General features: G+C 36.8%; 1 protein-coding gene and 1 long non-coding RNA gene across 4 annotated transcripts in view; one reads left to right on the top strand and one right to left on the bottom strand.

Moving 5' to 3' along the window:
- DPP6 (dipeptidyl peptidase like 6) overlaps positions 1-25,141 on the bottom strand; it is a 990,703-nt gene that overhangs the window by 652,589 nt on the left and 312,973 nt on the right. The window lies entirely within an intron of this gene.
- Positions 1-25,141, top strand: part of LOC138158235 (uncharacterized) — a 75,383-nt gene that overhangs the window by 42,613 nt on the left and 7,629 nt on the right. For 2 of the 3 annotated variants that reach the window (XR_011167596.1, XR_011167599.1), the window contains exon 3: positions 10,340-10,509. This is a non-coding gene — a long non-coding RNA (uncharacterized lncRNA). Of the gene's footprint in view, positions 1-10,326; positions 10,510-25,141 lie in introns of all 3 variants that reach the window. The other variant, XR_011167598.1, reaches the window with a different exon arrangement.

Genomic DNA, 25,141 nt, shown 5'->3' with positions numbered 1-25,141 from the left:
TTGCATAGCTCAAACTATTGCAGTCTTTCCTTAAATCAAAACTGAATTGGCCTATTTGCCATTCCTCCACATTATTCCTACTTCTGTGATTTAAAGACCAGAAAAAAATAATAGAATTACTCTTCTAAATAACAACCCTTTGAATACTTGAAGTCAGGGATAATGTCTTGCCTACCACTCACCCTTAGTGTTTCCTTCTCTACAAAAAACAACTGCTCCCCTCAACTGATCACTGTGCAGAAAGAGAGAATGGGAGAGAGAGAAGGATGCAGGAAGAGAAGGAGGAAGGAAGGTTAAATGGCAGAGGGAATCAGTTTGTTGTGCTTGGTCCCAAGAGGCAGCTTTAAGAAAAATGAGTAGAAACTGTAGCTGTAGTGAATTGAGGCTTGATTTGAGAAAAAAACAAACAAACCTCTCAATAATCAGAAATATCTAAAAGTGGAATGTGCTATTTTAGAAGTTGATGGATTCCTTTTACTTGAGGTTTCCAAGTAAACACTGATCACTTGGTGGTCATGATGTAAAAGGGGCATTCTTGAGTGAGATAGATGAAGTGACCTCCAAAATACCCTCCAACTTGGAGACTTTATTTCTTTCATTAGTACAACACTATGTTCAAGGTGTATCATGGGTTCAATACAGAACTAAACCACCACTATGGAAGTGTGCATTCTGACTTTCAAACAAACAAACAAAAAACATTTAGGAGACAATTAATTCATAAACTGGAGATTTTCTATATTTATATTTCAGTGGAAAGACACATTTCTGAGATAATTGCAAGAGTATTTTGTCATAGGGAATCAATGCAAAGATTTAATAAACATTTCAGTCTTTAGTGATAAATTTTTTTTAAAGCGTAAAAGAGTATCAAAGTCCTTGGAAAAGTTTAAGTTACTTTAGGAATCATTAGTGTAATCATGACTAATTCCCAATGTTATTATTGCAAGTTCCCTCTCTTACATCTATGCAGAGAGACTTATTTTGCATACCTATATTTAAGCAGATACATCTTCAATTCAGTTTAAAAATATCACTTAATGCCTACTTGTATACAAAGTACTATGCCATTCACTGGAATGTAAGTAAAACTTAGATACAGTTTGGTCACTGTCTTCATAAAACTAATAGTCTAATGTAGAAATACATCGTGCATGTAAATGACTAAAATGAAAAATAAAACCCGAGACATGCATTAGGAAAGTGGAAAACAAAGGGATATATATGAGGTTGAGGGGATACGTTTGCAACCTTCTGTAGGGGATCAGGGAAGGCATCATGCAAGAGTAACATTTGTGTCAGGTGTAAAGGATGGTAAAAAACAAAAGTGAAATAGTGGAAAGAAAGACAATCCAGGCAGAGGGAAGAGAATGAGGAAAGTCAGAGAATCAGGAAAAGACAAGGAATGTCTGAGGGACAGAAATTATTTCATTTGGCTGTAGCATCAAAAATATGAAAGGAACTAACATGAAACAAGCCTCAAAGGCTGGAATCATGCCAAATTAGAGGCCTAAAATAATTTACTTGGTGGGCAATACAGAACTTCTGAAGATATTTTAGCAGAGAAAGGAATGACATTTTAGTCTGGCATTAGTGCAAAAGATGGGACTATTTCAATAGTCCAGGTTCCAATGAATACCTTTAAGAGAAACTAAATACAGAAGGTCTTCAAAGCCCATTATCACAATAACTTTGTGATTATTATGCAACAGAACTCAAAGAAGTTTATATGGACAGGGTAAGATGATGGATAACATCTGATAGGCCCAGAGATCAGGTGGGGAGAACCTGTGGCCTCTGAGGCCACACATGGCCCTCTACATCCTCAAGTGCAGCCCTTTGAATGCAAACTTCACAGAACAAATCCCCTTAATTAAAAGAATTTGTTATATAAAACTTGTTCTCAGTTAAAAGGCTGTACCCAAGCACTTAGAAGGCCACATGCAGCCTTGAGGGCACAGGTTCCTTAGATGAACAACACAGAAACAAAGATATGAACTCTACAGCCAGGATTACCCTATGAAGAGTGCCACCTCAAACCTGATCTGAGGCACTAACTGTGTGACTCTGGGAAAGTCACTGAACCCCATCTGCCTTAGTTTCCTCATCTGTAAAATGAGCTGGAGAGGGAAAAAGCAAACCGCTCTGGTATCTTTGCCAAGAAAACCCCAAATTGGCTCATGAAGCACTGGACATAACTGAAATGACCAAACAACAACAACAAATGAAATCAAGTTTAGGTTAACCCTAGACAGCAACTTTGATAAGCTCTACTCCCTTAGGATAGTTGGACTAAGATTGTTTTAAAACTTCTGAGTTTCCTCCTTCTCTTCATAGAGTAAATGAAACTGAGAACATATTCCGACTCCATATGCCATTTCTGGTAAATTGAGGAAAGGAGCAGGGAAGGAAAGATTGAGTACAAATACCCACAAGTACACTACAGAAGGGGAAAGGATGCTTCTCTTCTTATGATTCCTTTGGGTGGTGTTGAAGACATTAACAACTTAGGCATTTGGTAAAAGTACCGAAGAAAAGATCAGGACTGGGTAGAGAAAAGTGTCCATCTCTTCCGACCTATGCTTAATCACATCCTTCCCTTCCTCTGTCATCATAATGCCAAAAGTTGGGAAAAGATTAATAGTACTGAGATAAGTTTTACCAAATCTTACCCTGAAGGGACTGGGAGGCTGATACATGAAGTAAAGACCCTACAAATAACTTGGTCTGATTTTATACTTGAGGCTAGGTTAAGAAATCTGGCCAAGATTGGTTGCTCATCTAATCTCAACATCATAAAATTATTAGCTGTCAGTTTCTAAGTACTAGATTATATGTCCTTCCTACTGCATGCCTTTGGCAACATTTAATCTTCCCATGTTTCAAAGGAATGATAAGCTGTGCTTTTTTCTCCCCTAGGATAAAAAATGTGTACCTCTAAACATGTGATTCTCAGCACAGCACATTACCTAACCACAGAAATCTGAGTTCTCCACAATGTAATTTTGTTTTATTAACATAGTTTGTTTTGACATCCACAGACAGTTCCCTAACACCTAAACACCTCCACCACTTTATAAGTATTACCTGAAAACAGTTAAGCAAAACTACTTCCAAAAACAATTTTACATACTATTAGTTTATTGATGGTTGACTCTAAGAAAGGGTATGCATCAAGAGTTACATTTTAGTTGATAGGCATTTCCAACTCAATTATGTCCACAGTAAAACTTAATCTCTTTTCCCAAAACCACACTCTCTTTCCAAACTTTCCTATTTCTGTCACAGACATCACTACCTTCTAGTTACCCAAGTTATTCACCTTTATTTTGTCCCTTCCTAAAAGACATTCTTTGTAATTTAAAATGGAATAGTTAAGGAATCTGAGAAAATTTAGGCTTAAAAATATTTAAGTGTAATTTATGCCAAATAATGAAGAGGTCTAAGATCAGCATATATGATACAATGTTATAACTTACTTTTTGTTAAAATATATAATTGATATGCTTGCACAATCAGAAACTGGAAATAATCCACATAGTATTAGTAAGAGAAAGCCTAATCGGGCAATTTGTTTTTTCTCTTTTTTAAAGAGAAAGCCTAGAAATTAAACTTTATCTAAGAATTTATAGCACATTGAAAAAATAAGACTAATTTGGAAAAATGCCATCTCTTTGTGGTGCCAGCCTGTAGAAACAAAAAGTCATCCTGATTTTCATTATTTCTCATGACATAATAAATCAGTTTTTCATGGTTTCATATACAGAGACAAAACGTGGTCTTAAAAGACCTAGATAAAATGAGGATAATTTAAACAATTTTTATGGCTGTTTGAGTTCTGGAACATGTTTGGTACACACAGGTTTTCTTTATTATGCACTCACAGACACAAATGTGTGAGAATACTCTCTTTTAAGGAAGGAATATAGGTGAAAATACTTATTTAAATGTTTCATGTTTCTGTCCTCCACGTGCTGAAATGTTCCTTGAGAGAAGGTGCCATAGATTCCATTTCTTCTGTCTCTCCAAAGTCTCCAAAGAACCAAAGTTGAGAACAATTGAAAGCATAAAAAGAGGCTCATGGTAATCATAAGCAGGATGAAACACATTAAGAATGAAGGCTTGTACAGGGGACACATCAAAAAGGTTGGGATTAGAGAAGCATTTGACAGGAAAGAAAATGTGGGGCAACCATGATACAAGGATGATGGTGTAACCAGTGGATAACTCACATGCTTTCATTGCTATATATGCAGTATCACGAGAACCAGAGGAAGGTCCTCACCATAAAGTATTCTCTTTGTGGTGTATTTATGGGATAACAGACTTTTGCAGCACAGGAAGGGCATGTATTGATGGGTTGAAATCTGCATCATGAGAAGAAACATCCAAATATATGAAATCACAGATCCATCAAAAATTTCTCAAAGCACTGGAAAGATATTTGCCTGAAAAAAAGATGCCTTTGATTAATATGATTAGTAACTAAATATAGTTGACATTTATATGGCATTTGTAAGGCAGGTTCTGTTGTCATTATGTTATCTGCTTTATAAATTAGGGAACTGAGGCTCAGAGGCTTGCCAAAGGTAACAGTAAAGGACCAAGAGGGATTTGGACCAAGTTCTCTTACCTCCAAGCCCAGTGTTTTTCTCACTAGGTCATGCTACTTCCTACATATACAGCATAAATAGATTTGGTCTCTACTTATGAGTAGCTTAATAAAAAATATAAATATATATGCATGTATTTTATGCTAAACTCTAATCAGTCAAATAGTATTTATTAAGAACCCACTATGTTCCAAGCACTGTAGATTCTAGGGATTCATGTACAAGGAACAAAACCATACCTACTCACAATGAGCTTACATTCTGATAGGAAGAATGTATAATTTAAAGGAATGAGTAAACCAGGGAACCTAAGTGAGTTAATGTCAATTGAATTAACTATGCTTCTGCAATATGACAAATTCTGGAAACGAAAAAGAATGGAGAGATGGAGTGAATAATCACCCACTAAGTGCCTCCTCTGTGCCGGTCACTGTGCTACATGCTTTACAAATATCATCTCATTTGGCTGGATTAGAACAAAGAAATCCCAAACTGAAGAGCATAATGCTCAAATGACTTGCAGTTTGGAATTTCTTGAGTTATTTCTTCCTAAAGTTGGTCACAAGTAAGAATATATTCATATGACAAAGATAGTTACAGCAATTGTAGGTCATCAGATTCTACCCATTTAAGGAAATAAAAGCTAGATTTATCAGATCTTGGTGCCATGGATCCACTGCTATCTACAATATTTCATCTGAAGACAGATGAAGTCTTGAAATTAATTTTTAGTCTTTAATCTTAATCACATTTTATAAAATGGGAAAAAATGACCCTGGGATATTCATAAATGTCAACCATCCTCATTTATTGACAATGCAAACACAGGTCTATCTCTTAATAGATACATCCCTTGGAACACTAAATATGCAACTTTTTATACTAAAGACTGCCTACTCCCATTCTAATTTACCAGTGGCCATTGGTTCCAATCTAATATAATGAGAAACTACACATAAATAGAACAGGACTCTGAAAAAAATTCCTGATTTAAGTATCAATGATAGAAGCAAGGGTTCATTGGAGGAAGACTCAATTTTAGATAATATGATTTATCCTCAATAATTGCTAGTTGAATTAAAGTGATTTTTGACTCAGCCTGGACCAGGTGGCAACACAAATACTCAGTTAAGGAGACTTTTTTTGTAAGATGAGTTTTCCGCTAAGTTTGAAAGGCTACTTAGGAAAATAGCATTACCACTAAATATGGCCTAAATCTTTTCCCCATTCTGATTTTGACATCTTACATATAGACAGCTATAACCTTTTTTTTCACTGTCTCAATGCACTCCAATTGTCCCATCAATCCAATATGATTCTGTCAAAATCAACATGTCCTCCCATTACTCTGTCCCTTATCCCCCTCTCTGATCATTTTGTTTTTACTGCTTTCTGTGTGAGAGCTAAGCCACTGGCCTTTTACAATGCATAGCACAAGTCACCAAGTATATTTCAAAGAAGAACAAGTACCTTTTATGAAAATGTATTTCCTTATCATCTATGCACTGCTGTCATTTTGGCACTGGCCACTCAGGCAAGTCTCTGAACAACCCAGTAATCAATTACTTTATTTAGAAGGAATCACATAATTGGGCTTGTTCGAATCCAGTCTGGTGTAAGTTCAGAGAGAGATTCAGGTTTTTAAATAACGACTTGGGATGCTTAATGATCCCATTGATTCCAACTGGCATGGTAACTTTAAGAGACAATGAGGCCTGGCTCACTAAGGTAGGGAAGTAAAATGGATGAATGCTGAAATGAATGAGGGCAATTCTGTGCCACTTCGCCAAAAGGGCCTCCAAACGGTGACTTTGGGTTTCAAAGCTTTGCTTTCAGGACATGTTAAAAAGGAGAGGAAAAGCAACTGGAAAGGAGTGAAAGAAGACATTCTGGGTGTTACTGTAGTGTTTTTATTGGATTCAATAGATGCTCTGTGTCCACAGGGCCCAGACACTCTTGGGTACATTTTCAAAGTAATGAAATGCTCAGGGATACAATTTTATCCCTCTCTGATGCTAAGGGAAGGATTAACATGGCTAGAACCCACCATATCCCCTGACAAAGATTTATCCTTTTTAATAGTTATGGAAATTGGCAATGGCTTTACCTAAGATTTCCAGACAAATGAGGAGAAAGGTTTGTTTTGGCTTGATTAGCCTGACATTATAATTTACTTTATTCTCTTTCCTGTTCTATGTATATAGCTCTAGCATCTTATTGTATCATTAATATTCCTTTCTATAGGGGTGGCTAGGTGGCGCAGTGAGCAGAGTGCTGGCCCTGGAGTCAGGAGGACCTGAGTTCGGATCTGGCCTCAGACACTTACACACACACACACACCCCTAGTCGTGTGACCTTGGGCAAGTCACTTAACCCCAACTGCCCTCCAAAAAAAAAAAGCAAAAAAAATATTCCTTTCTACATACTCTTTTATGTGTTCTCATGTCTTTTGCTGCAAAAAAATATCCTTCAATGTTTCAGTGCTTTTATTTTTAATTCTATGGATGTCTGTCTATGTTAGAGAAAGGTGTTTTGTAACTCGGATGCTTAAATCAAAAGTATGTTATGATGGAATAACTGAAGTAACACTGACCATAAGGAGATTAGGTTAAAAAGAGTTCTGAAGTTAAGAAGTCGGAACCAGAATCAAACTGCATTTGCATATCCCTTTATACTAAATAAATGAACAAACTGGGAGAAATATGCATTGCCATTTACCTTTCTCTGTGAAGAGTAGGGTACATGGTGGGATGGGGTAGGGAGAGGAAAAGAAACTGTAAATCTTTTGAAGAAATTGATTCTAAGTCTATCTATAAGGCAAATAAACACAGAAACAGCAAAAAAAAAAATGGAAAAGGACAACAACTAAAATAAATCCATGTGAAAAGAAAGGATTTTAAAACTGAAAGGAACAAGTCATTCCAAGAAAATGAAACAAAGTCAAAAGATTTATTCAAGACCACATTACTGATAACATGAGTTGATTGAAAAAAGTAGGTCTAAAATCCAAGTATGCTGAATCCTCAACTAGGCCCTTTTCCATAACAATGTACTATTTTTTTTTTTTGCAGGGCAATGGGGGTTAAGTGACTTGCCCAAGGTCACATGGCTAGTTTTTGTATTAAGTGTCTGAGGCCAGATCCAAACCCAGGTCCTCCTGACTCCAGGGTCAGGCTCTATTCACTGTGCCACCTAGCCGCCCCTTACAACACACTATTTTCTAGGCATACCACCTCTTATTAGGACTGACCTGATGAAGAGTCAGATGGATTCTAGAGTTCTAGGAAGACTTTTTTTTTAACCATGTCTCTTTCACTCTCCTTCAAATACCTTCCTTTCTCTATGGTTGTTAAAATTTCACCACAACAACATCATTCCTTTTGATGAAAACTTTGTACTTTTGTGAACATCCCCTAGAGAGGAAACATTCAAAAAATTTTAAATGTGATCAGTCTCATAAGGTCTGAGTATGGAAGAGATCCTTTCTTGACAACGTATTTCCATAAAGGTTAAGACAGCAGATGTGCTTGTGTGAGTATATGGGAAAGAAATGGAGACAGCTACCAAAAAGTTGAAAAAAAGAATCACAAAAGCAAAAGATAAGAGTTCTTGGGACAAACTTTGCCTCATTCACAATCTTGCCTATGTCTAGCCCTGATACTTATACCACCTAGATACCACTATTTCAGTATTCCTCATCTCAAGGAGGCAGGCCAGTATGTTAGATAAAGCACTAGTCTTAAGAGTCAAAAATATGATTTAAAAGACTGCCCCACACTAACTATGTTATCCTGGGCAAATGGCTAAACTGTCGGTCTACATTTCCTTATTAGACTAGAACCAACTTCATAGGGTTATTGTATAGATCAAATGATATAATATAAAAGTCTTTGCAATTTTTAGAGTGCTATTTAAATGTTAGCTAGCCATTATCTCTGAAGTCATTTTCTAAATAACTGAAATACTAGATGCAAGAGGATACTTCGCTGGCATTACAAACTCAGGCACGTTTTCCCATCTCTTTTTACGGGCTTGAAAATGACACCATGCTCTGCAATGAAAACTTCTAGTTGGGTCGGGGGAAGTCATAACATTTGCTATAAATAATATCCTATTCACTCTGTCAATTACCCAAAGTCAAGCTGTTATCCATATACCCCTGCACGCAGCCAACATGATTCTTTCCTTTTCCATAACTTTAGTGATATGTCAAATTATTTTTGCTTTTCTGCTACTCCATAAAATCTGGCTTTGGATTCATCTTTGAAACACAATGAACTACAGGTCCAGATTCCAAGAATGTTCCACCCTCCCATTATCAGGATGTTTTGCAAGAAGGAGAGGCGGAAAGCAAATGCTGTGTCCAAAAGCCTTGCCATTCCCCTCCCCTTTTCTCCCAGATCTTCCCTTCTAAGATTCTGTGGTATTGCAGTTTTTTGGTTCTTTTTCTATCTTTCTGACCACTCTTCAGTCTTCTGAGAGTTCTCTATATCTCTTTATTATTCCTAGTCATTTATTATGTTGCCCCCCTCAATAGATTATGTGACTTTGCTCAAGTCATTAGGGTTCTTTGAGTCTTAGTGTTCTCTTCCATAAATTAGATGTTGGATCAAATAGGCTTTATGTTCTCTTCCAGTTTGAGAATTCAAGCATTCCAAATGGACTTGTTTTCTAGGCAATGCCCTTAATCTCTTGGAGAGTCAATTTCATCTTTAAGTATTGGACTAGAGAATAGAATTTTGGAGTTGAAGAGGATTTTAGCAGTCATCTAGTCTACCACCCCCTATCTGAAAGGAATTCTCACGATAATGCATACCTTTAAAGCGTTCATACAAGTTATCAGTTAAGAGCTCAAGTGAGGAGATAAGTCACCAACTCCTGAGGTAGCCCTCTAATCACTAGGAAGCCTTTTCTCACATCCAATATATCAATTTGAATCTTTGTTGTTCCACATTTTGAACAAAGACTCAGATAAAGGAATAGATAGTAGTCTCATCAAAGTTACAGATGAGTTACAGATAAGTTATATATAAATTTGTTTCTTTTCATGTATGACACATAGATTCTGGTCTTGAACTTTGGGACTAAACAAAACAATTCTACTCTTTTGTGTAATGATCCTTCAAACATGTGACAATAGCTATGATGCCCTAGCCCTAACCTTCACATTCCCCCCAAGTCTTCACTTCTCCAAGCTAGCCATCCTCAGGTCCTTTAGCTAATTGTTATATGATTTACTCAAGGCTCTTTACTATTTTGCATGCCTTCCCCTGTACACTTATTTTCTAGCTTATCATAGTTCCTAAACTGTGGCACCTAAATTTGACCACAATATTCCAGATATGTTCAGGCTAATGCAAAGACAGAAGTACTATCACATCATTATTCCTTGAAACTATGACTGTCTAAATGCAGTCTAAGATCACATTAGGGTTTGTTTTGTTTTGTTTTGTTTTTTGTTTTATTGTTCTTTTTTTACCATGCCACATCAAAGTGATGATTCATTTTGAGCTAGTAGCTCACTAAAACTGCAGGATCATCCCCAAACTTCCATCTAACTATGTCTCTCCCTAATCCTACATTGTCAAGTTGATTTTTTGAATCCAAATATAAAACTAAATGTATCTTTGTTAAAGTTCATCTAAGATTTATTCCACAGTTCTAACCTGAAAAAGTTCTTTTGGGATCCTGACTCAACAATTCATTGTGTTAGCCATCTCTTCCAGGACTGAGTCATCTACATGAAGCCATCTTTGATGAGACTACTATCTATGCCTTTATCCGAGTCTTTGTTCAAAATGTGGAACAACAAAGATTCAAGCAAAGGTTCCTGTACCCTTCCACTAGACGCCACCTTCCAAGTGGACCCCTGGACCATTAATGAATGTGTTTTGAGGTCAGTCATTCTACCAGTTCCCAATTTTCCTAATATGTTGTCCAGCTGAAACCTCTCTATCTTTTCCACTGGTACAGTAAGAAACATTTTACTCAGTGAGTTGTTGAAAATCTAAGTAAGGTATATCTATAACTTTCTCCTTAGCTATCACTGTCAGAACCCTATAAAAAGTGAACTAAGGTTAGTCTGGAATTAAGTCTGGACTCAAGATGCGCCCTCAGAATGCAAGTTACCCTTGCTACTTGTCCATTCGCCCTCAATTTAAAGTATAAGGTGGGTATTTAAAAAATTTCCATGACATCAAGCTCACTGGCCAATAATTTGGAGGTTCTGTCCCCTTCAACTTAATTTTTTTTAGCCAGGGATATTTACCTTTCTCTAACAGGAATTAAGGGAGGGAGAAAGGGAAGCAGGGAGGCAGGGAGATAGGGTTGAAACAAATAATTTTTAATTACCTACTATGTGCTAAGCATTGTGCTAAGTTCTTTACAAATTATGTCGTTTAATACATATAACTCTGAGAAGTGGCACTTTTATGATCATCATTTTATAGTTGAAGAAACTGAAGCAACAGTAGTTCGGTTATTTGTCCAGGACCACAAGGCCAGTAAGAATATGAGACCATATTTCCACTCAGGTCTTCTGAATCTGCTCTATCCAATATGCCAGCTCCTAGCTACTACTGAGGTTATGTTTCCTGTTCTCAACATACTTTCAAGTTATCATTAAAAGTATTTTAGAAATCCTATCCATCAGTTCTTTTATGACCCAGAGATATAATTGATCTAGACTAGGTGACTTGAATTCATCAGGAGCAACTATAGATTGTATTACTAGATACATATTTATCTTGGGTATCAAATACCTGCTAGCCATTTTTTTGTTCTGATACTCCCAGTGCAAAGATTATTCTCCTTAACTGAGAAAATAACTTAAACATCTTTGCCTTTTTCTCTGTAGTTACTTATCACTGTCCTATTATTCCCAAAGAGCACTCCTTCCCCCTTCTTTGATCCTTCTTTTTCTCTCAATTAACTAATAGTCACACTCCCAAAAGTGCACAATATTTTTGCCGTCCTTAGATTCACATGCCAGACTCTACTCATTCTGAGTTTTATCACTCTTGGAACAACTTTTTTCTCAGAAATTGTGTCACATTATCATACATAATTTCTATTACTCCCCCCCCCAACTTCTACACATATCCCTTTAAAATCAAAGTTAGGTGGTAAATACACTGTGCATAAAAATAAATTTCTTCAGAGAAATCCTGGTTTTCTCCTTCATTAGAATTGTTTTCCTTTGTGTACTGATTATTGATTATTCAGAGTTTCTCATCTATTTGGGGATGACTTTCCTGGAGAACTTTAGTCCATGGAATACTTGCACCTATCCTTCATATGCACCTTAAAAAAATTCTAGCCATGTGTGTGACCCTAGGCAAGTCACTTAACTCTGATTGCCTCGACCCCCCCCCAAAAAAAAACAATTTTATCTTTTCCTAAATTATACATAAAGATAATTTTAACATTCATTTTTTTTAAATTGAGTTCCTAATTCTTTCCTGTCCTTCCTAAGACAGTAAGCAATCTGATATAGGTTATACATGTGTAGTCATGTGACCATATATCTATATTTGTCATTTTGTAGAAGAAAACTTTAACCAAGGCAGAAAGAAAAGAAAGAAAGAAAGAAGGAGAGGAGGAAGGAAAGAAGGAAGGAAGGGAGGAAGGAAAGAAGAAAGGAAGGAAGGAGGGGAAAGGAACGAAGGAAGGAAGGAAAGCATTATGTTTCAGTATATATGCAGATTCCATCAGTTCTTTCTCTGAAGATGGATAATATCTTTCATTATGAGTCCTTTGGGATTGTCTTGGATCACTTTATACTGAGAATAGCTAAGTCATTCACAGTTGTTCACTGTGTAATATTGCTGTTACAATGTACAATGTTCTCCTGGTTCTGCTCACTTCACTCTACAGCAATTTATGTGTCTTTAGGTTTTTCTGAAACCATCCTGCTCATCATTTCTTATACCACAACAGTATTCAATTAAAATCATATATTATAACTTTTTTTGCCATTCTGCAATCAATAAGCATTCCCTCAGTTTACAATTCATTGCCACCACAAAAAAAGAGCTACTACAAATATTCCTGTACAAAGAGGTCCTGTTCCTTTTTTTTTTTCCAAATATCTCTGGCATGCAGACCTAGTACTGGTATGGGGGAATCAAAGGGATGTGCACAGTTTTAGAGCCCTTTGGGAAGAGTTCCAAAATGTTCTTTAGAATGACTGCATCAGTTCACAACTCCACCAAGAGTGCATTAATGTCCCAGTTTTCCTACATGCCCTCCAATATGTATCATTTTCCTCTTCTGTCATATGAGTCAATCTGAAAGGTGTAAGGTGGTACCTCAGAGTTGTTTTTACTTTGCATTTCTCTAGTCAATAGTAATTTAGAGCATTTTTTTACATGACTACAGAAAATTTTTATTTCTTTATTTGAAAACTACAGGCAAATTAAACTCTGAGACACTATCTCATGCATATCAGAGGTGACAAATGCTAAAGGGGATGAGGGAAAATAGGTACACTAAATGAACAGTTGATGAGTAGTGAACTGTCCAACCATTGTCTAGAACTATCTAGAATTATGCCCAAAGGGCTATAAAACTATATACCCTTTGACCAAGTAATGCCACAACTAGATTTGTATTCCAAAGAGAAAGAAGAAAAAGGAAAAAGACCTATTTGAACAAAAATATTTATAGCAACTATTTTTGTGATGGAAAAGAATTGGAAATTTAGGGGATGCTCATCAGTTGAGTAATGACTGAACAATTAACAGCATATGATTGTGATGGAGTATTATTGTGCTATAAGAAAGAACTGGGAAGTGGTGTAAGAAAACCATAGCAATACCTATAGGAACCAAAGCAAAGTGAAGAGAAAAGAAGTGGGAGGTCATCATGCACAGTAACAGAAATATTTTAAAGAAAATCAACTGTGAAAGACTTAGTTACTCTGATCAATACAATGATTCAAAACAGTTCCAAGGAACTCACGATGAAAAAATACTATATACCTTCAGAGAGAAAACTGATGAACTCTGAGGCAAATTGCAGAATAATTTTCTCTATTTTTCTAGCTTTGTTTTGTGATATGGCTAATATAGGAATGTCTTGCATGATTTCACAAGTATAATTGATATCATATTGCTTTCCTTCTCAGTCAGTAGGGGAAGGGTAAGAAAGGAGAGAGTTTGGAACTGAAAAAAAGAAAAGAATGTTAATAAATAAATAAATTTTAAAAAGAAAGTCATTGAGGTATTCCAGAGTCAGAGGATAAAATGAAGGACCATTTCCAGGCAACCTGTTTTTTCAGTGGAGCCAGCATCCTTCAGGGCATGTGGAAGAATGTAATGAATGTTATTTGGGTTAACAGGCATCAGTGGCAGCACCACTCATGTGGTGGTCATGACTTTTAATCCTGACTCCTTGGCCTGACAGGTTGATTTTGTATTTATAATCTTCTTAGTAATTTTTTATGAAGATGTAAAATATGCCCCGTCATACATGTCCACAGGGGTTTTTAGTGTCACCACGTGTGGCCTACATCTATATATGTACTGTAGTTTAATAGCATATGAAATGTCACACAAATTATCTCAATGGTCATTTATATAAGCTGCAAGTGGCAAAAGAACAATGTTTATGAGGTTGATATAGGCCCACTGTTTGGGGTAGTTGGTCTTTGGGGATTGTCCTTTAAGAACTACTCATACTTTCAACACTGAATCAACAATTTCTAAGATAAGAAAATCATGTTTCTTGTCTCCTTTATTCCCCATGATAAGTCATAACAAAGCTGTTATAATTAATACCCATTGCTTCTCACTAATGGAATTAACATGGCAATATTAAACAATCAGTGCATGAAATGATCTGCTTATTTTCATTACTTTTTCCTTCATATACTTTTCCCCTTTCCTTTCTGCATCACAGATCACTTGCATATTTTTATGTGTAAGTGTCAAGAATAGGGAAAAAATCATTTCCATTATAGGGGTAATGTTTGATGGCACAAGAATTTTTCAGATGTAGCCTAATTAAAAGTTTAAAGAAATATTCTAAAGGAGAAATCAGCTTGAAGTGAATGTAGCGACTGTATTATAAATTAGTTTCTTCAATTCAACCTCACTGAACATAGAATATTATGAAAATTGCTCTGAAATTCTATGAGCCTATGAATATGTGACTGAAATGAGAGGTCACTAAAATCTGAATTGACATTAGAGATAAATTATACAAAGCTTCAATTTACTTACAGAAAGAGTATACAACAACAAAGAAACAACTTACTACATTCAGGACAAGTCACTCTTGCCCAAATAGTCTTAAAGTAGTCATAAAGCCTTTTTTTAAACTCTCAACTAATTAAATGGATCTATGATTTCAATGAAATGAAATGAAAAATTGTAGTCATGATTCTAGTCAACATCCTCCAAGAAGTTTGCAAGGGCAGTGTCTTCCTCAATTTCTACTGTCATTTCAAAGATGCCGATGGAGGCTATAGGCTGATCATTAGATATCTATCCCTTTCACTCTCAACATGTCCTGTCTTTACCATTCATATATGTTGTTGATAACATTTTTATTGTTTCTTTAATTAATCGGTAAGAAAATTTATTATTTCTTCATTCAGCTCTCTCAGCCAGTCATCAACCCATGGGAAGGTACCCAGTATGGGGTATGACAGATTTCAGTCCAAAAAAATGCAGCCAGGTGGGAAATAAAGAAAAAGCTGGCCTGGGAGCCCCTTTTAAATGGAAACTAGAAATTTTAAACTTAGATCTTCCTGACTTCAAAGCCAAAACTGCTTTGCTGCCTTTCATTAGCTGCTCAGGGGCTTGGGTACTGGGGCCAAAAGGGAGTAAAGGATCACAAGAAGGAAAATGGAAGATGTATGCAATAAACTTTGCATACTCCACAATTTTATGAGGACTAACTCTTTAAATGTTGTCTGCAGAGAGCATATGATGCAATGGTGTTTTGCTGGTCTTTTAGCGTTTAATTTCCCAATTCAGATTTGCTTAATGTTTCATTAATATAGTTGGCACCACTTTCATATAAAAGAGATAAGAAAAGGATGGGCCTAAACATTGAGTTTTCTCTGCTCATGTAAGAATAATCTAATACCAAAAGATAACGACTCAATATTATGTTATCATTGTATGATTCAAAATTCTATTGAAACTGACATATTCCATCCATTTGAATGAGATTTTCCTTTCAGTAGAAAACATTCTGAAAAAGTAAGTGAGCTTTAAATGCTTTTTTTAAAGCAGCAACCAAATCTTACTGCATTGTTGTTCATTATCATCCTAAAGCATATGATTAAGTGCCTTTTTGTGGGGGGCTCTGTGAAAGAAAAAGTAAACAATATCTGGGGATGTCAACATGCCTTCAACTGGTACAATTGAAACTGGCAGACTCAGAGAGTAAAAGCAAAGAGGAGTTATTACTCTTTATTGAAAAAACATTATGTAATTATAATTCTGAATTGAAAAGAAGGCACTAGGAGAAAATCATGGGAATTTAGCATATTAAAAATGTGCATTTTCTAGTCAAATAAGTAGATTTCCCACCCCTCTAAGATCAGAATTTTATTTTTTATGTTTCTGGTTATATTAGCCACTTGGCTAAATATGTTATGATAATCTCATTTTTTTTGTCCTTTGGAGGGCAATTGGTGTTAAGTAACTTGCCCAAGTTTTTTTTTTTTTTGTGTGGTTGTTAAGTGTCTGAGGCCAGAACCGAACTCGGGTCCTCCTGACTCCAGGGCCGGCGCTTTACTCACCGTGCCACCTAGCCGCCCCTCATTTTTTGTTAAAATAACAATTATAAGGACTTTTCCAATGATAAGCCTAATAATCATAATTTCCTGGGGTCAAAATTAGCTATAGAAGTCAAATTGATAGCATAATTTTGAAATATTGAAGAAAAATGTTGTTTCAGGGTCTAATAGCTTAGATTTGACAAGGCTTCCTTTCCTTTTTTCTTTCTTACTTCCTTTCTTTCGGTTCTGCTTTCCATTTAACTGAGGGTATAAAAAATCTATTTTCCCATTCTTGTCACACCACAGAGAACAGGCAAAAATCCCATGAGCTATACACGTGTACAAGTCTTTTATAACAAGTAGACAACACACAGAAGTTTTAATCTTAAAATCAGATCATTCCAAGGAACCATCTGCCTCTGCCAAATTTTTTTGTGGCCAATATCTTGAGAGTTGTCTGAGTCAAAAATCAATAATTTATACCACCCAAGTGTAGCTTTGGGACCTCAACTTTGAAATGGGACAAAGCATTAATCTATACTACAAGCTGTCCCTGATGTTAACTGTTTAAATTCTATGGAGTTGACTGTTAGAAAGTTGCCACTTTGGTAAGATTAAACTTAAAAGTTTTAGGATTAAGGATGATTTCCAATAATTAATGCTAATGCTCTGAAAGCAAGCAATTCTATCTTCCACATTAAAGGCTGCTTAGAAATCACACAACAAAAACTTCAATATCCAATGAAAAAGACAAATTTGCATATCATCAGACATATCCATATATTATCATTCCAAAATGAGATATATACTATAAACATAAGCTTTCTTCAAAGTAAGAAAAATATAGAAAATAAAACTATTTTGTTGGGCAATCAGGTTTAAGTAACTTGCCTATGGTGACACTACCTTGTAAAAGTCAAGTGTCTGAGGCTGTATCTGAACTCTGGTCCCTCTGAGATCAGGGCTGATGGTCTATCTACTGTGCTACCTAGTTGCCCCCCAAAATAACTATTTTAAAGCCAAATTATTAAGACTGGCAAAGGGGACCATTTTAAATCATTAGAGGACAGGCTTCCCCTTTCTTAAGTACTTGGTTGAAAATAACATCCATCAAAGTGTCCTTACGGCCAAATATTTCCCTCTTAGAATTGAAACTGATTACTCTTGGGACAGATGTCCTTGGGTCACTCCTGTAATACTTTAGAATTTAGAAGGCTAGGGGAAAAATGTTGATTCTTAGAAAGGGTAGTAGATAGAGCATTGGAGTTGGATAGCTATACCAATGATACTCTGACACATCAGAGGTGCCACTGAGGTCCTAAGTAACTCCAAAAGTATCCTGGTATCCCATGACTTGGTTGGAATCCTACAGTAAAACTTCTACATCTACTCTCCCTGAGTCTGTAGTAGCGTGCACCCCTATCAAGTCTGTTTACCAAGATTATGTCCTGTACCATTCTAGTCAGCTCTCCTAACTTCCTGAGAAACTGTTTTTGATCTCAAAGAACATCACAACCCATCCTAAGACTGGAATTCCCACCCTTGCATACGAGTAGCTAGAGGACTTTCCTGTATAGCATCTCCCAGACCCAGGCCCTCAATGACCCACTTAACTACCACCACATTCTTTTCAGTCGCTCTAAAGCTCCAGAAGCTGACAGCACAAGCACTTTTGTGAGATGAAAAAAGAGTCCTGAGTTTGACGCCTGTTTGAAACACTTACTAGCTATGTGGTATCGAGCAAGTAACCAAACTATTCTCAGATTCAGTTTCCTCACCTGTAAAATGGGTACAGTGATATTACCAGGGTCATAAAGAGAATCAAATGAGATAATGAATGGTAAGCATGTGACAAATCTTGAAGCACTGTACAAATGCTAGCTAAAATGAGTATGATTTTATTAAGGGAATGCATTAGTAGATGCATTGTGATGGGTTTTGCTGCTGTATTAGAAGACTATGGGGCACTTCCATCTAAATTGCAGCTGAAACCTCCTACCTAAGTTGTCATTTTTTTTTCTAGAACGTAAACTACTTAATGGCAGGGCATGCCTTTTATTTCTATTTGTATCCCTAGGACTTAGCAATATTTTGTATATAGCGAATGTTGTTTTTTTTTTTCATTCCTACTATTTTTGTGTCAGAATGCTGAGAGTGTCTTCCATAGAGATAGGTCAAGAGTACAATGTCCAAACTGAAATTGACCAATGATAATGTGAAGCAGATTCTTGTCTGCTTTTTGTAGGAAGGTCTCGACTCCTTCATTCACAAAGCCATTATTTATTGACTATTATTTGTAAGCTGGGTACTAAAATCAGGGAGAGGAATATAAAAATGAATTAAGATCAACCCCTGTCCTCAAGCTGATTATTCTATAATTGAAGAGAGGTGAAAGAATACATAATCAAGTACAGTGCAAAGAAGAGCATGATGAACACAGAAGAGATGCATGGATGAAATCTCATGAGATTTTAGAGAAGGGAGAAAGGACTCTCATTTGGAGGTGGGGAGGGAAGCGCATTTCAACCTACACCTCAAAGGAGGGTACAGATCAACAGGTGAAGATGGGGGAAAGCGGTTTGCAGGGAAAATGAAGGGAGTAGTATGAAGGTAGGAAAATACAGGGCCACGGCTTGGCGCAGTGCCTAGAACTCAGTAGGCACCTAATAAATGCTTACCAATGATTGACATGCTCCAATAATGCAAAGTCATGCAGTTTGACTGATGTAATCAAAAGCTTGAAAAAGGCCCTTCCTATCTTTTCAGTTATGTCTAGTGAACTGGACTTGCGTGTCATAGGATCACAGAATGAAAGTTGAGAAGAACCTTAGGGACCATCTTGTCCACACCCAGCATTTCATAGATAAAGAAACAGGTGCAGAGTGACAAAGCAACTTGCCAGAGCTAACAAGCACCGTAGGTAGCATTCAAACCCAGGTCCTCTGACATCACATCCAGAATTTTCATTTCTTCCTTTGCCTTACTTCAGGTACTCACTAAGTTCTTGATCCTGGTGCTGACCAGTGATAAAGTCACAGTAACACAGGACAGAAATCTTAGAACAGAAGTCAAGGGACCTGGGGGGCTCTGTACCTGGCTGGATCATTTACTAACTAGGTAACCCTGATCAAGGGACTCCACAAGCGAAACTTCTGAATTCCTATGATTCTAACAAAATATTATAAGTGGAAAAAATAATAAAAGGCAGGAAAATTCTTATTAATTGTACTGTCCAAACTCAATACCAGAGAACTGAGATGCACCTAGAATTTGGTAGGCCCATGTACATTCTTCAAACTTTAAACTCTCTAGACAGCATGTTCTTCTTGAGTCTGGAAGTTTGTCTATGTTCTTCAGCAGGATATTAACTTAGCGCTTTATCTCTATATTTAACTCCTCCTGCTGTGCTAATGATCATATGGAATCTACCTTGGGAGATGATAGGTACAAAGCACTCTGGGGTGTGCTATGGATTAGCAGGGCACATACAAATTGCAAATTCCTAGCTACACTGCTATTTTCCTCCCATAGTTACCTTCCAGACCTAATTTCCCCAGTTCTATATCAACCCCTTCCTATTCTGTTCTGTACCAAGATTTCCTTCCCTTTAGACAATGGCTGTCATAAATGAAGTGAAAGTCTGGGAACCATAAGACCAAAAATCGGAGAAATTCATTCGTCAAACTATTTTAAAACTTTCATCAACCCTTTTATCTCATATTCTTTCATCGATCACTAGAGCCACTGTACCTATTACAAGCACAAAACTGAGATCCCATCAGAGGCTGACAGATAACTTTTCTTTTCCCACACCAGCAGGTAGAATGGTTAAAGAGTATAAGTGTAACTCATCTCCTCTACAATTCAGCACACACACACACACACACACACACACAATTTGAATAATAATAATTTTAGAATGGGTCCAGAAAGTTCCCATATTCTACCTCCTAGGTCCAAATACCTCCAAGTCTTCCTTCTGGCTCCCAAGAGCATACCATACATGAGCACAACCAAGATTCTAACAGCATATTTGTTGGACTTTATTAAGGTACCTTGAGGATGTTGTGATGGGCTGCAGACATAGCTCCCCTGTAAATGTCATGAGAGTCGCATTTTTTGTGGCATGAAGCTGCCAGCCAAGACTTGGATAAGCTCTCTCATCTCTCATTGTTCATGGTGATCCTAAATCATAAGAACTTATTCTTGGCAGAAATTTTATGAAATGCTCACATGAGGAAAGGTGTGAAAGCACTTTGAAAGCCCTAAAGTCTTCTAAAATGAGGTGATTATTGATTATCACCAGCTCAAAATGCCAGAGATTTTCTGCATTAGGATGGGAAACTGCTATTAGAGTAGACCCAAAAACTCAAGAGCCTCAAAAGGATCTGCTCAGGAATTTCTTGGGTCCAATCACTTAAAGACAATTAATCTTAACAATATGCCTGTATATTTATGGGCTGCTGCTTTTGGCCATTCACTAGAGGTTTCTTTTGCTGTGTATCTCAAAATATAAAACACCCCATGTAACGTTGTCCTGACCAAAATCCTTTAACAAAAATGCCAATAACATCATTTAAAAAAATCATCCTACCACTGCAAAATAGACATCATATCAATGATACTGTTGTTCTTATGGAGTTAACTGTACCCTATAATGCTGTTTAACTCCACAACATATCTTCACAGAATCAACAAATGATTCCTGGTAGGGAACACCTTTATATTCTGATGTTCAGGGGAAAAAAACACCACCACCTAACATGTATATATTCAATAATAGCCACATCTATTCCTTTTTTTTTAGTTTTAAAAAATTTTATTTTTAGTTTTCAACATTCATTTCCACAAGATTTTGAGTTATAATTTTTCTCCCCGTCTTTCCCCTACCCCCACCCCAAAATAGCAAACCTATTGGATACCCCTTCTCCCAATCTGTTCTCTCCTATATCCTCCCCCATCAGACCCCTAACTTTCTAGTAGGGCAAGATGAATTTCTATACCCCAGTGCCTGTATATCTTATTTCCCAGTTGCATCTAAAAAAATAATTTTTTTTGAAACATTTTTTTTTAAACTTTGAGTTCCAGGTTTTTTCCCTTCTTCCCTCCTCATCCGCCCCCACTGGGGAGATAAGCAAGTCATTATAGGATGTACATGTGTAGTTACCCAAATCATTTCCATAGTAGTTATATTGTGAAAGATGATATTTCCCTCCAACCTATCCCGCCCCCCACTTATTCTATTTTCTCCTTTAACCCTATCCCTTTTATCCCCAAATGTTTACTTCTAACTACCCTTTCCCCCAATCTGCCCTCCCTTCTATCATCCCCCCTCTTCACATCTATTCCTTAGACAAAAATGGCCAGCCTAGACTCTTAGTATCCATTAGGAAGTATTTCAGAAGCTACTAATAATAATATTCAATACAGAACATCTTTATTTTCAATGGTCTATTTCTAAGCAGTTCTAGTTCTACCATCTAATAAAGAAACAACTTGAGTAAAATTAGATGATAGGAACTTCCCTGTTGATTATGGGAGTTTTACATACTCATGGCATTATCTGGTTTCTCTCTTATTTCTACTGAAACAGTCTTTCATGCATTATGCAATTTTTAAAATGGCTACATAATTTCCTTCTGCTACCCAGGAAGGGTTTAGCCCCCTCCTGGGATTTGACCACTGAAAAGAAAGTAGAAAGCAAAAGGGATTACTGGCCTGAAGTAAGAAGGGAGGGGCTAGGCCTGCCTGTGTCACTAACTAGATATGTAACTATGGCTATATATAGACACACACTTTCCAGGTCTTAGTTTCCCTGTATGTAAAATTATGGCCTTTTATTAGTTGAATTTTAGAGTTTTCTCTACCTCAAAGAATCTATGATTCTATCAATCAAAAACCAAAAACAATTTCAAGATTTTCCCAGTCCAACAGGTCTCCTCTTTCTAACCTTTTCAGGTAGTTTGACAAAGAATGTTTGGTCCATGATGAGAACAAACCAACTAATTGCCCAATTTAGCATTTCTTTCCATTCTTCTTTTGGAAATGCTTATACAATTTGAATTCATTTAGAAATATTTTGCCCTTTGTTAATGGAAGTAAAAGTCTCTTCTAACAATTGTTTTTTCTTTGGGGTGTTACTTTTAAACAATGAAATTTTACCTCTGTGTCGTGTATCTTGGTTCTCTATGTACCTTTCTGATGGGAACTCACTTCCATGTCACTCCACAGTAAGATATTCTTCCTCTTCTTATCACCCTTCCACCCTCAAAAAAAAAAAAAGCCCTCCAAAACCCAAGATCTCCCTTTATAGGCACACCCACCTATACATCCATATTTGTTCTCCAAGGTTGTTTTATTCTACCCCTGACAATAAGTATAAAACCACATGGAGAATGGAGAAAGTAATTCTCCACTTGCCTTCTCATCAAAGACAAATGTCACTCTCTGCTTCTCAGAATGTGACCTCCATGTACTCAAAAGACCTTTCCAAGATTGTTTAAAAAGAACAGGTAATAAATGCTTACTTCACAGGGGTCCCAGAAAACACTTAAACTGTATCCACTGTTTTAAAAGCACTAAAATTCCTGACATTATTCATGATAATGTTTATTCCCATTGAAGGTATAGCAGAAATGTAATAGTTTGGGCAAATGGGATTTCTATTGCAAATTATTTATATGGCTTGTAATCTTTCTCTCTTTTTTCTATGTGTCCTGGAAAAGCAAATAACACACTCAGTATAAATAGTGAAAGTTAAGCGACCAGGTCAGAATTACAAGACAGAAAAGATTTCATGCCCCTTTTTCCTGGTCCCTCTGATTTCTGCATTACTTTCTAGTCTACCATTGACAAATATGGTTTGGCCCAGTAGTTTGGACCAGAGTGATGGTCACTGAGTTATGAACCTTAATTTTACCTATGGAATTAACTCAACCAGAGCATGGGACATTGTCTCTTCACCTTTGTGTCTCCATTTCATCTTTGAGGAAATGGGACCAATGCTGTTTATTTATGACAGAATGAAAAAAGGGAAAACACTGAACAGCATACAACTAAAACAACAATGTATACAATAAGAGCACTCTAAGAATTTCATCACCTATTTCACCTAACTGCATCTTCCAAACTGCCTCAGAGACCTCACTCCTCTCCCCCAATTAGCAACTAAGTAGCACATAGCCTCCCTTTGATTATCACTATTCTTTTTCCATCAGAGTGTCTTCTACTCCTCATGTCTTACCTCTTTCTCAGAAGCCCCTTCAAAACCATCTTTATTCTTGAAGACCTTGGGAGTAACCTCAACAGACAAGAGACAGCAAGGGAATATTTGAAAAAGAGAAGTGGGTGCAGGCAAATCATGGATTGGAAGCATGTCCTATACAATTATGATTATAATAATAACATTGATTCACATGTATATTATGCCCTAAGGTTTGAGGATTACGTGCCTCACAGTAACCCTATGAGCAAAGGAACATAAAAATTGTATTGTTTAGTTTACTGATTAAGGAGTGGAGGCTGAGAGAAGAGTGACCTGCCCATAGTCACACAGCTAGAAGACATCAGACTGGAGACTCACATAACAGTCTATGCCTATGCTTATCCCAGTTCAGTTTCCCCCTGATATACATAGCATATGTGAACATCTGTCTGCTCTGTGATTTCAGTGACAGAGGATACTGAGCCACTACCAAGCAGCTCAGTAACTGTTCTGCAGCTTACTACTATTACAAAGATTCCTGTTGCAGTGGCTTGTGATTATGTGTTAGAGGCAAAAGCTAGGTCTTCCTGCAGTGAAGGTCAACTCTGTGTACTGGGCCATACTACTCTCTCCACTTCCTTCACACACATGCAATGTATACATGAGTGTATGTATATACTATCAAAATACAGATGTATATATTCAAGGATATGCCTGTGTACATATATGTACATATGCTATATGTGCCTGTGCAAGCATGTTTACATGTATGCATGTGTGCATGAGTATGGAAGGATAACATGTCACAGTTTTAGGAGGGCCAGTCTTAGAATCAAGTATTGTCTAATGACACTAGAGAAATTAAAAAATGTTATTATGTGCCCATAATATGCTGGGCACAATGATGAACACTTAAGATATTAAAAAACAGTTGCCTTCTTTGATAAGTTTATATTCTAACTGAAGAAACAACATGTTCACAGATCAGTAAATAAAAAATTATATACTAAATAAGTACAATGTAATTTCTAGAGTGAGAGAAAATGCTAGAAGTTTCAGTGATTAGGAGAGGCCTTATGTAGAATGCCTGAACTAGGTCCTGGAGGAAAAGCTAGGGAGTCTAAAAGGCAGGGGTGAGGATGAAGTATATTCCAGGCAGGAGACAGAGCCTGTGCAAAGGCAGAAGGACAAGAGATGGAAAATTGTGAATGGGGAACACTGTCTAGATCAGTTTGGCTACACAAAATGTGTTAAAGGGAAAGAAGAGTCAGGCTATGAATGCTTTAATATGAGAATTTGAGGAAAGAGGGAGGGAGGGAGCCATGGAATTTTCTGGAGGACAGGAGTGACTTAAGAAGACATGTGCTTTGAGAATATCCATCTGATAGCTGGGTAGAGAATGCATTAGAGAAGAGAGACTCAGGGAGTCCACTTCATCTCTGTGTCCCAGGGCAGGCACAGCCTCTAATCTGCAGCAGCTGAGAGTTCTCCACACTGAAGAAACCATGACATAAATACACATAGCCATTCACAAATCTATCTATCTATCTATCTATCTATCTATCTATCTATCTATCTATCTATCTATCT

This window comes from Petaurus breviceps, unplaced genomic scaffold, assembly GCF_028583685.1.
Source record: "Petaurus breviceps papuanus isolate PSGF00001 unplaced genomic scaffold, PetGlider_PUasm1.0 115, whole genome shotgun sequence".
Classification (NCBI taxonomy): Eukaryota; Metazoa; Chordata; class Mammalia; order Diprotodontia; family Petauridae; genus Petaurus; species Petaurus breviceps.
Note: the sequence above shows the minus strand (reverse complement) of the source record. Positions and strands in the feature narration are given on the sequence as shown.